The sequence below is a fragment of the Schistocerca nitens genome, chromosome 4 (genome assembly GCF_023898315.1).
Source record: "Schistocerca nitens isolate TAMUIC-IGC-003100 chromosome 4, iqSchNite1.1, whole genome shotgun sequence".
Taxonomy (NCBI): Eukaryota; Metazoa; Arthropoda; class Insecta; order Orthoptera; family Acrididae; genus Schistocerca; species Schistocerca nitens.
This window is the reverse complement of record NC_064617.1, coordinates 486,116,343-486,134,387: the sequence shown is the minus strand read 5'-3', so window position 1 is coordinate 486,134,387 and position 18,045 is coordinate 486,116,343. Positions and strand designations below refer to the sequence as shown.

Below are 18,045 nucleotides of genomic sequence, written 5' to 3'. Positions count from 1 at the left end.
TACGGTCGCAGGTTCGAATCCTGCCTCGGGCATGGATGTGTGTGATGTCCTTAGGTTAGTTAGGTTTAAGTAGTTCTAAGTTCTAGGGGACTGATGACGTCAGATGTTAACTTCCATAGTGCTCAGAGCCATTTGAACTTATAAATTTATTTAATGAACAGTTTACTACTTTGCCAGTAACTTTATTTAAACGTTGGTCGCAAGAGCTATTATAGAACTGTGCTAATTTAAAAGTGGTCAGTCGCATGTGTTAGAGGGCACCACGAGTGAAAAGAGAACCAAAAGAAGTTACTATCATGAATGCATAAATATATATTCAAATAATATTTAACAACAATTCGTTGTCATTTAATATGAGTGCACTTGTACAGGAATACTAGCTTATTGATTAAATTTTATTTATATTTATACTGAGTGGTCTGAGTGCTACCCAATGTTTATAACATTCATTTAATTAACAATTGTTGAAATATATTAGTTTAGTCTGGGAACTGATCAAGTTAAATCAAATGATGTCTGTGGAACTTATAAACGATGTGTATTTTGGTGGGGATGGCTTTCAACCAATGCGAAAGCAGAGAGTAGTGGACGGCTATGGGTGTCAAGTGGAGAGTTCAACAGAGCGATTCTGGGCTGTTTTACTTTTGGCTTCAAGGAGACAGACGTGCCTGTGGTAGAGAGTGTTATTCGATCATATAGGTGATTGATTCTGGGCTGTGAACGGCCGCTACGATACATTAACTTCTGAAGGGACTCCATATTTCTAGAAATCTGAATGTGCTCCAGAGTAGGACTCCTATTTTTTACCACTTACACTGACGATAGACTGAGTATGAGTTATTGTTCTGTGTATCGCTAGTGTGTATTTGTGAATCATCATACTGAAGTCTGAACTATTTTGAGCTCGTGGATATCTCATCTATTTTGATCACGAAATGGTCTTAGTTTTCGCGTATCTTTGACTATCTGGTTTGCGGATTTTGCTGCCATTCTTGTAACGCTCTCAACATCATTTTACTGCATTTGATTAGGCTATTTTCTGTCTGTATTTTAACTGAATATCGTAGGACTATTTCCGGCTTGCTTGAGGTGTCCTTTGTTGAACAAACATCATTCAACATAATTCTCTGTCGCCTACATCAATTACACATGTTATTAAATTATTCACTTAACATTTATTTTGTATTTCTGTGTACCTTATTAACTCGCTATTCTAGCCAGTGGGCAGACCATTTCACTGCAGGATTACAGCTACAGGTTATTATTTGCAGCGAATTAGCTGCGGGGCATGAAAGCAGACGTGTGCAGCTCAACCCTACAATTACATCATCTATTCCTTTTAAGCAGAGCCGTGCATAGCCCAAGTACCTAAAATACGAGTAACCTCAGGTAAAGACGCAACTGGTTTGTTCATATGGGATACTGTAAAGAAGAGCAACTCAGCAGTAGGAAACCTTAGGCACCATCTCAACCCTCACTGCTATCTGACCATTGATGTCATTTCATCCTGAATTTGAATCCCCATTTTGAATCTTTCTTTTGTTTTCGTCACTAATTCTTAGACATATAGATTGAACAGTAGGGGTGAAAGGTTGCATCCCTGTCTTGTACCACTTTGATACGAGCACTTCGTTCTTGGTCTCCCAATCGTATTGTCCCCTCTTGGTTCTTGTACATATTGTATATTACCCGCCTTTTGCTGTAGCTTGCTCCTATTTTCCTCAGAACATCTTTCACCATTTTACATTGTCGAACGCTATTTCCAGGTCGACAAATCCCACCAACGTTTCTTGATTTTTGTTTAGTCTTGCTCCCATTATCAAAAGCAACGCCAGGACTACCTCTGTGGTGCCTTTACTTTTCCTAAAACTGAACTGATTGTCATGTAACAGATCCTCAGTTTTCTTTTTCCGTTCTTCTCTTTATTGTTCTTGTTAGCAGGCATCTTTGGTGCACGAGCTGTTACACTGATTGCGTCATAATCCTCACACTTACCTCCTCTTGCTATGTTCAGAATTGTGTGGATGATATTTTTCCGAAAGTCTGATGGTATGTCGCCAGTCTTACAGACTGCGCATCAACTTCAATAGTCGCTTGGTTGCCACTTCTCCCAAAGAAGTTGGAAAATCTCATGAAATGTTGTCTATCCCTTCTGCCTTATCTCATGTCGAGTCCTTCAAAGCTCTTTTAAATAATGACCCTAATACTGGATTCCCTATCTCTCACATATAGACTCCAATTTCTTCTTCTGTAAAATCAAACAAGTCTCCACCCCCCCCCCCCCCCCCATAGCGGCCTTCATTGTCCTCTTTCCACCTATCTGTTTTCCCCTCTGCGTTTAACAAGGGAATTCCCATTGGACTCTTAATGTTATCACCATTACTTTTAATTTCATCTAAGAATGATTTGACTTTTCAATAAGCTGAGACAGTTTTTCCGACGATCATTTCTTTTCGTATTTCTTCACGTCTTTCCTGCAGCCATTTCGCCTTGAATTTCCTGATCTTCCTACTTATTTTATTCCTAAGGGATTTATATTGCTGCGTTCCTTTCTTTCTCTGAACATTTTTTGTACTTCCTTTGCGAGGTGCTGGGAGGCGAAGAGTTTGTACCTCTTTAATTCGGACGAATTTTGCACTCGACCCCCTCCTTACCTACCAACTAATTAATTATACGCACAACGGTAACGCAAGGAAATGATGGTGGACCATGCTGGTTGGTAAAATAAGGAGTACACACTCACAATAATTTAATAAAAATCGTAATCTACTCAGAGAGAAAAAAAAAGAGAACTTTATCTTAAGAAACAACAGGAAATGGGATTCTGCATATACCTACGAAATGATATGCGGATTAAATATTACAATAAGATTTATTAACCGGACGGTGTGACCGAGCGGTTCTAGGCGCTTCAGTCTGGAACCCCGAGACCGCTACGGTCGCAGGTTCGAATCCTGCCACGGGCATGGATGTGTGTGATGTCCTTAGGTTAGTTAGGTTTAAGTAGTTCTAAGTTCTAGGGGACTGATGACCTCAGATGTTAAGTCCCATAGTGCTCCGAGCCATTTGAACCATTTTTGAATTCTCCAGCACATCATTATCCCTTTTCCTTTACTCACTGATTCTTCCATATGATTCTCTTAAACGCCAGTCTACTCTTCTGTCATTACTAAATCGTGACCTGAGTCTATATTTGCTCATGGGCATTCTTTACAATCCAACATCTGACTTCGAAATCTCTGTGTGACCATGATGTAATCCATCTGGAACCTTCCTGTGTCCGGGTCTTATATCTCCTCCTCTTGTGATTCTTGAACAGCGTATTCCTTATTACTAACTGAACTTTATCGCACAACTCAATTAGTCTTTCTCCTCTCTCATTTCCGCTACCAAGTCAATATCCTCCTGTAATTCTTTCTCGTATTTCTTTCTCTATAATCGCATTCCAATCCCCCATGATTATTAGATTTTATCTCCCTTTACATACTGAATTACACATTCAATATCCTCAAATATTTTCCCCATCTCTCCATCTTCCGCTTGCGATGTCGACGTGTATATCTGAACTATTGTTGTCGGCACTGGTTTGCTGTCGGTTCTGATGAGAAAAACACTATCAGTGAACTGTTCACAGTAACTCGCTATCTGCCCTATCTTCCCATTCATAACGAAACCTACTCCCATTATCCCAATCTCAGCTTCTGTTGATGTTACACTATATTCGTCTGACCAGCAAACCTTATCTTCTTTCCATTTCACTTCACTGACCTATACTATATTTGTATTGAACCTTAGCATTTTCTTTTTCAGATTTTACGGCTTCCGTAACACGTCCAAACTTACGACATTCCACGTCCCAACTCATAGGATGGTGCCCTTTCGTCGATTTATATTGTTTTATCCTGGTCACCTTCCCCTTTGTAGTTCCCTCCGAAAGATTCGAATGGGGGACTAAACCGAAATCTTTTGTCTATGGAGAGACAAGTTTTCAATTACAGGCGACAGGTCCTGTGGATACACTTTATGTGTCTTTAATGCAGTGGTTTCAATTGCCTCCTCATGTCGTTGATCATTCTTCCTCCTTTTGGGGCAGTTTCCCACCCTAAGGGCAAGAGAGTGCTCTGCACATCTATCCGCTCCTCCGCCCCCTTTGACAAACCATTGGCGCGGCTGCTACGGTCGCAGGTTCGAATCCTGCCTCGGGCATGGATGTGTGTGATGGCCTTAGGTTAGTTAGGTTTAAGTAGTTCTAAGTTCTAGGGGACTGATGACCACAGATGTTAAGTCCCATAGTGCTTAGAGCCATTTGAACCATTTGAACAAACCATTGGCAGAACAAGGTTGACTGCTTATGCCGGAAGTCTTCGACCGCCATTACTGATGATTTTTAGTCTAAATTTATGTAGTAGAAAGGTTTGAACCAGGGTCCCTGGACTTTTTAATCACTAATGTAAGAGCTACTCCTACACCTTGTTGCATAAGCAAATAAACAAATTTTCGTATCCCGATGAATCAGTTCCAAAATATGGTATAGGCTTTACTAGCAAAGGGAAGTTTCCATAGGACAATCGCTACACAGTCCGATAACCGCATGCAGCTACACAGTGCAGAAAAATGATCGTTCGAATGGAATAAAGTCTACCAATACACAATATTTTCCAAAAATTTGGGGAAGTTACCAGAACGATAAAACGTGGTTAGAACATAAACCAATTAACATGAAATTTTGGGATGTTGCTACCACAGTATTGCTGCTCAAAATATCGCAACACCGCAACGGCTGCGTAACTTGTTGCTTTATTTATCATAGTTGACAGCTGAATATTTGAGAGCATGTCGGCGTCTGGTGTTGTGGCAGAATAACAGCTAGTTGCTTGAATGGCATCGATGCACCATCTGCCGGAGGAACTAAGATGAAGCGCCGTTGACAGGTAAGAAGCAAGTCATACAGGACGGAGTGAGGACATAGTTAACGTACATTCCTCTGTTATTAATAGTTTGTGCCAACAATTTCTGATCACAATTTCAGAACAGGATGCCAAAAGCACTACGGGTAGTAATGATCGATATTTGCTGTTGCTCAAATTAGTATACTGAGTGAAGTTACTGATAACCTCGCCGTTGAGCGCCCGTGAGCACCAACCAAACATCTGAGTGAAGTCATGGCAATAAATTACAACCTTCGTTATTTTTATTTTCTGAGGCCCCATATCATCTATTCTAGCTACACTTTGTCTGCCTAATGTATGTTGATAACATACACTGAGGTGCCACTGATGTTAGTGTAAATAGAAATCCTATTTCCAATTTTATATGAGGCAAGCATATTTGTAAGCGCAGCTAATGACTTGACTACAATTCTGTTTTCAGTTACACACAAATCCTCCACTTGAAGAGATCTTTGCACACTGCACCTAGACTGTGACGGTCCTGGGATCACGTCCAGTCGGCGCACAATGCAGCCCTCCATCAGGCATAGGCACTGTCGAATAGCGGCGGATCCTCTTCGGACAAGTGAGCTGCGACGATGAAACTCTGGAACACACTCTCGCTGTCACACTGTAGGAACTGCCGGTGAAACCAAGAAACGCGACTTATGCAGGGTGTTTCACAATTCGCATTACACACTTCTAGAGGTTGTAGAGGGAACTTAATAAATCAACTTTTACATAAGAACCCATGTCCGGAAATGTCATCCAACGGCGCTACGGAGCGTCAAAGTTACAGGTGAAACGTCCCCTTAGAAAAATTAATGAATTACTGTGCTGATAAACCTCTTACATTATTTGATTTTCAAACAGCTGAGCAGAATTGAACGTACTCAGACATTTAGCTCTTTACCTATTCTGAACAACACTAAACTGACACACAATCCAACGGCGCTACGGAGCGTCAAAGTTACAGGTGAAACGTCCCCTTAGAAAAATTAATGAATTACTGTGCTGATAAACCTCTTACATTATTTGATTTTCAAACAGCTGAGCAGAACTGAACGTACTCAGACATTTAGCTCTTTACCTATTCTGAACAACACTAAACTGACACACAATATTTTTAGGGCAACGCTGTCTGACTTTCAATAATCCCTACAAAAGAATGGCCCTGAATAACATTAACCTATACCTTTCACAAATCACTTACCTCACAATAATCTTCGTTACTCGAACTACTGCAATACAGCGAGCGCCACTACTGCCAGCTAAAAAAAGGATTCAAACTACTGAAGGCACTAATTACTGATAGGCATAGTTAGCAAATGAAAGATTTTGATAGAGAACAAACAATGTATTTACCTTAATAGTGTTCAAAAGCCATAATATATATAGCAGTTCATGACATCCATTCTTACAAATGTACTGTCTCTGATGGACACACGTCCAGATCATTCGCTCTCAAAATTCCGCCGTCTGTCTCCCCACAACCACCACTGCTGGCGGCTCACCTCCAACTGCGCAACGCTACGCGCTGTTAACAGCCAACTGCCCAACACTACAATAGCAAACAACAATGAAAACCAGCCACAGACTGCACACAGCACAGCCAGTGATTTTCGTACGGAGCGCTACGTGGCGTTACCAATAAAAAAACCTATACAGCCTACTTTCACAGGCGCCGGCGCCTGCAAATGTTTGTATATAGAGAGTGATTTCATGACTATGTTACAGACTTTCAGCGATGATGGAGGAGGATAAGTGTATCAATTTGAGGCAAGGGTCCCTGTACAGGAAACGAACGAGTCGAAAGTTGTAAGCGAAAATCGTTCTGATACCTCTGAAGTGGAATACATGTACTGGTACTGCTGTTGCTAAAATTGTATGATAGGCAATTTTCAGAGATGGTGGTATGGGCAAAAATGTCCAGTAAACATGGGCTCTAAAATGCATACCTTAAGATCTATGAGCACCTGCTGAATAGAGGAGATGTGTTTCACAGTAGCGAAGATGAACAGGCACTCATAGCTCCTCAAGTATACACTTTAGATCCCATGTTTACTGCACATTTTTTCCTTGTTGTGGTCTATACTTCCACCTCTGAAAGTAGCGAACGTTGCCTGTACTACAGTCTTAGGAACAACAATACCAGTACATGTATTCCACTGTCAGAGGTATCAGAACGGTTTTCGCTTGTAACTGTCGACTCGTTCGTTTCCGGTACAGAGACACTTAGCTTAAAATGATACATTTATCCCTCTCCATCATCCTAGAGTTTGTAACATCGTCACGGAATCACCCGATATACACAAACATTTACAGGTGCCGATGTCTATAACTTTGACGCTCTGTAGCGTTGTTGGATGACGTTTCTGTTGGTGGTGGTTAGTGTTTAACGTCCCGTCGACAACGAGGTCATTAGAGACGGAGCGCAAGCTCGGTTTATGGAAGAATTGGGAAGGAAATCGGCCGTGCCCTTTCAAAGGAACCATCCCAGCATTTGCCTGAAACGATTTAGGGAAATCACGGAAAACCTAAATCAGGATGGCTGGAGACGGGATTGAACCGTCGTCCTCCCGAATGCGAGTCCAGTGTGCTAACCACTGCACCACCTCGCTCGGTGACGTTTCTGGACATGGGTTTCTATGTAAAACTTGATCTACTAGATCCCCTCTACAACCTCTGCAAGTGTGTAACATGAAATGTGAAACACCCTGTATACTGGTGTGCAGTGATTGTAAGATCCGCACTATTTGTTCCATGTGATGCGTGGCGTGAAACATAATTCCAATCTGCTAACGACCTCTGCAGGTGTCTGTTAGAATTTGCTGGCGGAGTGGCTTCGCCTGCGCTTTAGGCTCTCCCGTTCACCCTCCGTTGTTGGAGGGAAGTCTGTGTTGCTACGAGGTGCATTCAAGTTCAAAGCCCTCCGATTTTTTTTCTAATTAACTACTCACCCGAAATCGATGAAACTGGCGTTACTTCTCGACGTAATCGCCCTGCAGACGTACACATTTTTCACAACGCTGACGCCATGATTCCATGGCAGCGGCGAAGGCTTCTTTAGGAGTCTGTTTTGACCACTGGAAAATCGCTGAGGCAATAGCAGCACGTCTGGTGAATGTGCGGCCACGGAGAGTGTCTTTCATTGTTGGAAAAAGCCAAAAGTCACTAGGAGCCAGGTCAGGTGAGTAGGGAGCATGAGGAATCACTTCAGAGTTGTTATCACGAAGAAACTGTTGCGTAACGTTAGCTCGATGTGCGGGTGCGTTGTCTTGGTGAAACAGCACACGCGCAGCCCTTCCCGGACGTTTTTGTTGCAGTGCAGGAAGGAATTTGTTCTTCAAAACATTTTCGTAGGATGCACCTGTTACCGTAGTGCCCTTTGGAACGCAATGGGTAAGGATTACGCCCTCGCTGTCCCAGAACATGAACACCATCATTTTTTCAGCACTGGCGGTTACCCGAAATTTTTTTGGTGGTGGTGAATCTGTGTGCTTACATTGAGCTGACTGGCACTTTGTTTCTGGATTGAAAAATGGCATCCACGTCTCATCCATTGTCACAACCGACGAAAAGAAAGTCCCATCCGTGCTGTCGTTGCGCGTCAACATTGCTTGGCAACATGCCACACGGGCAGCCATGTGGTCGTCCGTCAGCATTCGTGGCACCCACCTGGATGACACTTTTCGCATTTTCAGGTCGTCATGCAGGATTGTGTGCACAGAACCCACAGAAATGCCAACTCTGGAGGCGATCTGTTCAACAGTCATTCGGCGATTCCCCAAAAGAATTCTCTCCACTTTCTCGATCATGTCATCAGACCGGGTTGTGCGAGCCCGAGGTTGTTTCGGTTTGTTGTCACACAATGTTCTGCCTTCATTAAACTGTCGCACCCACGAACGCACTTTCGACACATCCATAACTCCATCACCACATGTCTCCTTCAACTGTCGATGAATTTCAATTGGTTTCACACCACGCAAATTCAGGAAACGAATGATTGCACGCTGTTCAAGTAAAGAAAACGTCGCCATTTTAAGTATTTAAAACAGTTCTCATTCTCGCCGCTGGCGGTAAAATTCCATCTTCCGTACGGTGCTGCCATCTCTGGGACGTATTGACAATGAACGCGGCCTCATTTTAAAACAATGCGCATGTTTCTATCTCTTTCCTGTCCGGAGAAAAAAAAACCTGAGGCCTTAGAACTTGCATGCACCTCGTAATATTGCATCTTGGGCTCACAGCATAATGTATAAGGAACGGGAATGGTATTCGCAATTGCGAATATGGACAACCATCAAATGGCGGCAATGAAAACTTAAGCTGGACCAGGACTTGAACCCGGGTTTCCCGCTTATCGCGAGCGGTAGCTATTCGTGCACGACTCACGGCCAGTCCTAAACTTCCATATGTCGTCAACCATGCGTCTACAACCTGTACTCATACATCCATTGAGTATATTCCCGTACAGGTGAGACGTTTCACTTGAAAGTCGCTTACCCAGTATCGGCGGATAAATACGATATTGCAGTGCCTGTCTTATTCTGAATTACGAATGCATTGGTCATGCACGCATGTCCAAAGTATCTTTGTATCGTAATTCAGAATAACACAGGCACTGCAAAGGAACTTTGTATCGTAACAACAGTGAATATATACATCAAGGTACGGTTTTCGCGAAGTTATAGCGGACAATATGGCGAATTTCCAGACGTTCGAAAGTAATTTTTATCGAATTACGACACCTACTTTGTTTTTCTTCTGATGGAACTATATACTTTTTTCTGTGGCGTTTCAAAGAAGCTACTAAGAGAAACTCAGCGACATAACGTGTATGGGCCTTGGTCAAATACGAGGGGCGTTTGAAAAGTCGGTGCAAAAATTAAAACTACTTACCTGTTTGGGGTAAACCTTTTTTATTTTTCGACATAGTCTAATTTTAGACTTATACACTTAGTCCAACGCTGTTCTAATTTGTCTATCCATTCCAAATAATAGCAATTGTCCAAGTCTGCAAAATAGCTATTAGATGCTGTAATCAACTCCGCACTTGAATAAAATCTTTGTCCCGCCAGCCATTTCTTCATTTGCGACATTTGCATTCTCTATTAATGCCGGTAAAATGTTAGTTTCATTTCTTGCGATAGTTGCCTTTCTTTTTCCTTGGTGAGTTTTGTTCTCAATACTTCACTTTCTTGAACATTTTTAATAGTATTTGCAAAGATCGTAATGGCTTGGCGCGATGTGGATACTCTTTAGCACAGAACCGTACCGCTGCTGTAATAGGTTAGTGGCATTCGCCAAAAGCTATATACACTTTTTCGACTGCTGTATATACTCTGAATGTCTCAATAGCCTTACGAGCGAGTTATCTGACTGCTACAACCGCACAGATAAACACAAGCACCATGTCTGAGTTACGTTTTTGCTTACATTTTGTAAACAGAGCAGAAGTCTGTTGAACCTCTTCTCCTCCTTTGCGGAGCTGTTACCTTGATATTATTTGATCAAGTACCATACTTGTTATGTCGTTGAAGTTCTCTTTGAATCTTCTTTCAGGTGCCACAGAAAAAAGTGCGTAGTTCCATTAGAAAAAAAGAACAGAATCGCCTCTGTAATTCGGTGATTATAAACGACAACAATTACTTGCGAACTTCATGAAATTCGCCATATTGTCCGCTGTACTTGGTGAAAACTGCACCTCGATGTATTTATTCATTCTGGATGTATTTAGGAGGGGGGGGGGAGAAGAGGGGGAGGAGGGGTGACCTGTCTTAGCTACCTCACACTGTATAGTCAATTAACTACTTTTCGTGTTCTAATGCATACTGATCTTTGACCTCAATGCAGAAGATAAATGTTTCACATATCATTACGTCGTAATGATTTCCAAAACAGATTTTTTTATTAGTTTTCGGTAGGCTTCCCTTGACTCGTCCACTTTACTGCAGTTCCCTACACGCGCTGTGTAGGTATGCCCCTGTAATTATCGGAAGGTTGTTTTCCTAATCGCAAACGGCCTGGCCGTAGTGGTAACACCGGTTCCCGTCAGATCACCGAAGTTAAGCGCTGTCGGGCTGGGCTAGCACTTGGATGGGCGACCATCCGGTCTGATCAGCGCTGTTGGCAAGCGGCGTGCACTTAGCCCTTGTGAGGCAAGCTGAGGAGCTACTTGATTGAGAAGAAGCGGCTTCGGTCACGAAAACTGACAATGGCCGGGAGAACGGTGTGCTGACCACATACCCCTCCATATCCGCATCCAGTGATGCCTGTGGGCTGAGGATGACACGGCGGCTGGTCGGTACCGTTGCGCCTTCATGGCCTGTTCGGACGGAGTTTAGTTTTCCTAATCTTGCATGATTATTTTCCACGTATCCTCTTAGAGCAAACAACGTCTCGCAGCGTACCTCTGTTCTCAACAATAGAGGAGTCTCTGCAGTGCCCCACGCCGTTGCTTGGCATCAGTTCAAGACGAGGCGATTGGTGAGCAACATGAATTCCTCTTCCACCAGACAGCAAAATCGTAAGAAAACCGTGAAATGCAGTAAGAGCACGGTGCAGCGTAAGCAGTCAAAAAGCAATCCGTCAAAATGTATCTGAGTTCCACCATTCCGTTGCACTCAACATGTAGGAGAGTCTACTGCATCTTTCCGGTCTAGAGGAATGTCCGATACTAGCCGTCGGCTTTGACCTGCAGCGTAATGGCTGCTGTGTGTGGTGTGTCCCGTATTTTGAATTAAATTTCTCTGTAGCCTTACATTCTACCGATAGCAATCTCGTTAGCTGATACAGGAAGTAATCAGTTAATCTTTGCGTGGGATTTGAAATTGATTTTCAATTATTAGTAGCATCGCGAAATATGGAGGTAAGTGCGGGTCCAAGTTCTCCTCCTAATTTTGAAGATGTGGAAAAATAGTGGCATTGGGTAAGTACATATTCCTCACGTTCGTTTCACTATTGTGAAATTGACTGATGAAATTGACCATTGAATGTCATTAGATTTGTCAGACAGTACAATTTAACTGCTGGCTATCGTAAATGAAGAGTTTGTGGCAACGACATGACATTGTCCAAAGCTTCGAAGAAACGCACAAGCGATTTGTATATGAGGCGCTGCGCAAAAGATCGTCCGTGGCGGTCTATTCGTAGAGGAACGTGGTTTGAGAAATCTAGGCTTCCTATGAAAAGCATTTTCTTACTTTTTTAAAGATCTATTTGGCTTGCTGCTCATGAGACAGACACGTACCGTAAAACTGTTATAGGCTGGTATTTGTTTTTCCAGGAAGTTTGTTCAGATTATGCTATGAGAATGGGTAAAACTGGTGGACCCGCAGTTGTTTTAGAAATATCTTCTCCAGACATAATTTGGTAATTTCCAAGAATGATTGCCTATCGAAGTCGGTGAGGTCCAAACGATACATATCGAACGTGCGATAGTAAATCGATTATGGAAGCCTCGTGGCGGGCATTATGAGTATGTTTGAAGTTGTCACTATAGCAACGACAAAAGAAAAGCGTTAGAGAAGCACTTGCAAATTCAAAGGAGACGACTTACCTTAGTCGTCGTCGGTGTTATCGTCTTATGACAGTCCGTGTGATGTATAAGATACAGTGGATATTCCTTTTTTTCCCGTAGCCAGGGTAAACTCCGATAATATCGCTCAGGAATATCGGCAGAGTGTCGCATGCGTCGACTTTTCTCTGCAAACGCAAGTTGTGGAAGTACAGGTACTGTAACAAGTACAGTTCGTCTCTTTGTCCTGGACGCCCTTCTCTTTTTATGGTAGACTTGACAGACTTCCACAGCCGCTCAATATTCTGGGTGTGGACACTGGCGTCATCCTAAGAGACGAACTCCACAGAATGGTTCACGAATTCGTAGTCGAACCCTTCAGCTTTTAGAGTCTCGTACGACTGAAAGCCGTCTGTGATGACTATTGTTCCAAGCAGTATGAAGTGTTTTATGAGACCCACTAAAGTCACCTTGTCTCGGGACAGTACCCTCACAACGAAACACTAGCGGGACTCTCTTTCTATCCCACCGAATCCCCAAATATGATCTATTTCACTTTTAGAAGGTAGTCCTCTCTGGTTCTTTCGTCAAGCAATATGGGATTCGTCTACTTCTAAAATTTTATTCGCTCCACCAATTGGCACACTATCATTTGTCACTACCACGTAACAGACTTCTCGGAAAAACCCGAAATAGTCACACACGGTGTTTACGGATAACTCAGTCTCTGATGCTGTGGCTTGCAACGTGTAATCTCGAATCCAGCACGACACAAGAATTACGCTCGTCTGAACGGATAATTTGGAGGACTCGAACCACATTTTTCCTGATGCTAGTTCGCTTTCCGCGAAGTCCGCAATGAAATTCCAACGGTATCTCAATGTCGACACTCATCTTACGAAGTTATACAGATTTCACAGCACCACAGTCAACACAGTCCCTCCTTTCCCCGTCCGGCAGAAGTCCATATTTGCGGCAAAAATTCAAACATTTGTCTATGCTGGATATGCATGGAATTAGAGTTTTCCATGTCAGACAGTTGGCAGAAGAAACGTGAGAAACAGCATACATTACACTCGCTATCGACAGAAACCGTGTCGGTTTCCCAATCAAATCACAATAATTACGGCGGGAATGTAATGTACACGAACTAAAGGAACAACGGAAAACTGATAAAAATGACGATCACAAATAATTGTTCATAGCGCCCGCCACGAGACTTTAATAATCGATTTACTATCGCACGTTCGATATCTATCGTTTGGACTTCGATAGGCAATCATTCTTGGAAATTACCCATAATTGGGAGCGTGCGTTTGGCTGTAATTCATGCCGTTGAATTTAGGGTCAAAAGAAACGAGCCCGTACAAACACAACTGAAGGGTATTGGGGGACAATAAAAAGTATTATTGGGCGAAGGAAAAGGGGAATTTCCATACTACAAAGTCATTTAGATGAGTATGTCTGGAGGAAGAATGTTCCTCAAAATCAGTGCTTGTTTGACTTTTTTTGGAAGGTGTGGAGAGGATTTAAGTGCCAAAAAAATAAGAGTTATCTTTCTGTTATGGAATGGAAGTGCATTTTTCGTTCTTTTTGAATTTTTTCAATTACTTTTGTTTCGTTAATTTTGTTTCATGTTTAGTTTTCAAGTATTAGGATGTTTTTTTTTTTTTTCAATAGTTCATAGATAGCCCTGATTTCTTACACGTAAAATTATTTGGCATACTATTCTGCTATTGTCAAGTACTGGTGCGAACCATTTTACCGTAATTTTCATTTCTGTACTAGTTTTGTCTAAAAGTTACTTGCTGTATGGTGGTTCTTGGATTGTGTGCTGATTTTGGTAATTGTTTGACGTTGGCGTTAGCGAATTTGTAAGTAACAACTGAGCAATTTCGAAGAGGAGGTGGAGTGAAAAGAGAAACGTATTGTTTGGAATTATGGTTCCAAATATGCGAGAGAGTGGTTATCTCTTGAGTCAATAGAACAGCTTCATGTCACGATAATGGAAGGTCTAGGTTAGAATGGAATGTGACAATATGGATGTGAGTTTACTAAGCCAATGAATCTTGTAGTGGAAAAGCTGTCTGTGGTGACACACTGATCTGTAGCATAACCTGGGGTCTATGTTAGGTCGGAATGCAACAGACTGGTTGTGAGTTGACGAAGCTAACGAGTGTGACAGCGGAAAAAACTTTCTGTGGTGACAGATTGATCTGTAGCACAGCCCGAGGTCTAGGTTAGGTTGAAATGCAACAGTTTGATTGTGAGCTGCCAACGAATCTGACAGCGGAAAAGCTTTCTTGGTGACATATTGATAAGTAGCGTAGCGTGGGATTTAGGTTAGGCTATAATTTAACAGTTTTCTGGTTAAAGGAAAAAAAACTACATGTGTTAAGATGCTCACCTGTAGTGTAGCAAGAGATCTGTGTTGGGTGTAATGCACAAATTTCGCTGAGGTGTCGGAAGAAACGGATGCGAGCACGAATGTACGGTACCTGGTAGATGTGTATCGTATGTCGTTATATATGAAGCTCTTCGCAATATCCTACCTGTATTTACGACTCTGCCGAATATTTGGAGTATGTGGTTCAATTACGAGTTATTAGTAGAAAACTGCAGCTGATATTATCTATGAATGAATATTGTCATTGGGTGGCAACATACTAACGATTTAACGTTAACTGTTTGTCTGCTTGTGATGTTTGTTTGGCTTAGTTCGAATATGAGTATATTTACGATATATTGTTTATTAGAAATATTTCGCTGTTTCCGAGTATAATATAAGCTATGGTTATTCGCGAAGCAGATATTATTTCCAAGAATCATGGGAGCCATTATCAATAGTATCAAACTTTGGAAAAGCAACTGAGGCTGTAAGTGTATTTCTAGTTTACTTTTTTGTATGATTTTGATTCTTTTAGTAGCACGTTTCTTTCAGTTACATGCGCTGTATTTTGAGAAAACGAATGTTTATTTCTTACTTTCGTAATTTCTGGCGTTTTCAACAGATCCCGGTTGCTATAGTTCTCGGTTATGATTCCATTTAGTGTCCAACAGGTCATCCACAGTATTTGTAAACTCTTAATGAAATGAGAAGTGTATTTTCCAATAGTTTCCATTTTTACCCGACTCATTTCTTTCCACTTCGTATTTTACGTTCTAACGCCCAGTTTAGCGGTAGTGTCCGTTTTTACGATAGGGCACACTGGATTCCTTTTCCGTTCTAGAAACTATTTCTTTCATTACAATATTCGCAATCCGAAGTGTTTGTTTTGCGACGAATCAATTTTCTTTTACTCATTCTTTCTGTCTATTACTTTGAAGAAATCCACATTGATATGACGTCATGTTGAGCACAATATTTACGACGTTTGTCGCATACTTTATAGGTCACTCGCCAAACTCGTATCGAAGACTCCTCTTTATCCGCACTTTTTTGCGTACGCACAACATAAATTCTCACAGATGTGTATAGTTAATAAACTTGAAGATCTTCGACACTACAGTTATATTCAGAGTAATTTGATTTTGCAAACCATTTACGCATTCTGTTTATCAAGGTTTGTCGGAGGCAATTTAATTTGGAGGAACATAAATTTTATAATACTTGTAATTACAGGAAAATCGGAATGCTATAAATTATACATTCTCCTACGAAGTTTCCGAGCCAAATTATCTCTATATTCACTCCTAAAAATATTGTTCGACAAGTCAAGCGTATTACAATTTTTTCTTAAAATAAATATTTTTTATGTGCATATAAGAAATAATATATTTTTATAAGCATTCCTAACGATTATACACTAATTTTCACAATTATTGTATTTTCATTAGAATACTAATTTACCTAAAATAATAGGTTTCTTATAAACGGAATGAAATGCGATTTGAACTGTTGTTTCTGTTTAGGTACAATTAAATAAGGTGAGCCAGCTGTCTTTGTGCCAGTGCACTTCGTATCCTCAATACCAGTACAGTGGGTCAACATTCCCTTGGCTTCATGTCTCTCTAGTAGTGAGTCGGTAGACGTCGCTGAAATTCGAGTTGCTACTTTGTTGAATCTTCTCGATACCAGCTTTGGTGATAAAATGATACCGTCTGCCGTAGGGCTAACACTACAGACGTCATTGTTTAATGTTGTGTTACATTTCAGTGACAGTAATTTGTTGTAATGAATATCACTTATACATGATGTCTTATGCAGTTGAGAACCCCACGACCTGATACATCTAGTACTAAGTGTTCACTCTAAGAAAACTCTTGGAGCAGTGGCTGACAGGAGAAACTGTTTCGATAGAAGTTGACAGACTGCGTGTGGCCTAGGACTCATGTTAACTTGTCCTCGGTCACGAACAGTCTTACAAGGAGACGGCACGACCATGGGGTCGGGGATTTGTCCGAAATTTTGTGTGGTGAAAGAGGACCTCTAACACCTCACGTTGTTAAAGTATTAGGACGCACTACTCGGAAAATCCTGGGAAAAATCGATCCAAAGTTTCTTAGGTGCCATATGAGTATAAAATGTTAGTGAATTGCCGAGACGCCGTCTGTTCTAGATGTTTAGGGCTCGGACTATTACGCTAGAGGTCTCGGGTTCGATTCCTCCTCTGGCACTTTTTTTTCTTCTGTTTCATTTTCTTTTGTTATTCCACCAATTGCTACGGTCGCAGGTTCGAATCCTGCCTCAGGCATGGATGTGTGTGATGTCCTTAGGTTAGTTAGGTTTAAGTAGTTCTAAGTTCTAGGGGACTGATGACCATAGATGTTAAGTCCCATAGTGCTCAGAGCCATTTGAACCAAGCCATTCCACCAATTATTCAGAAAGTTTGCCAAACCTACATTATCTTTAACAAATTAGTTACATTATTGAATAAAAATTATTTTCTTTATGTCCAACAACACAATTCATGGCGGTGGGTTTTCCATTTTTCATTGTAAAGTATATGAGGAAAAAACATTGGGTTTTTAATCAGAATAACAAATTCGATTGGGAAACATTCAATTTTTATACATATAATAAATGTAAACAAGAACCGCAGTGGTAATTATCGTAAAAACAAACAAAGCAATAATTTTTGCGACATCTTGCGCAACATATAAAAGTGGATTTTTTACAATCACAGGGCGTTTGCAATAAATCTGTACAAAAACATGCCCCATTAATATTTACGAAAATGTTTTGAGTTTCTGATAATTTTGAGGCAAACCAGGAATATTGAATCATGTCTTGGAATATTGGTGACGATAATTGATGGTGAATTATAGAATGAATTTTTATACAATCTTCCCAGGAATTAATTTCACGATTCTCCTGTAACAACGCGCTGCAATTTTGCAAGCAACAGAAGAAAAAAAAGTGTGGGAGGAGGAATCGAACCCGAGACCTCTGGCGCAAGGGTCCGAGCGCTAACCATGTATTTTTTTTTAATTCCACAAAAACAGTAACAAAAATGGCTACAATGAAATGACATAAATAAGGTGACAGATAATTGCAATCATAAATTACAGCATTAAAAAAAATTAGTCTTTAGCAGTAGCACAATTTAGCACCTTCACTGTCACCTTCAACTGGTGGCAGGTCAGCATGCACATTTT

At 41.3% G+C, this 18,045-nt stretch overlaps 1 non-coding gene across 1 annotated transcript; it reads right to left on the bottom strand.

The window, feature by feature from the left end:
- Positions 1-7,476: 7,476 nt before the first annotated feature.
- On the bottom strand, positions 7,477-7,549 carry Trnaa-cgc (transfer RNA alanine (anticodon CGC)). The gene has a single exon. It is a non-coding gene; the product is annotated as a tRNA-Ala (tRNA).
- Positions 7,550-18,045: the final 10,496 nt, after the last annotated feature.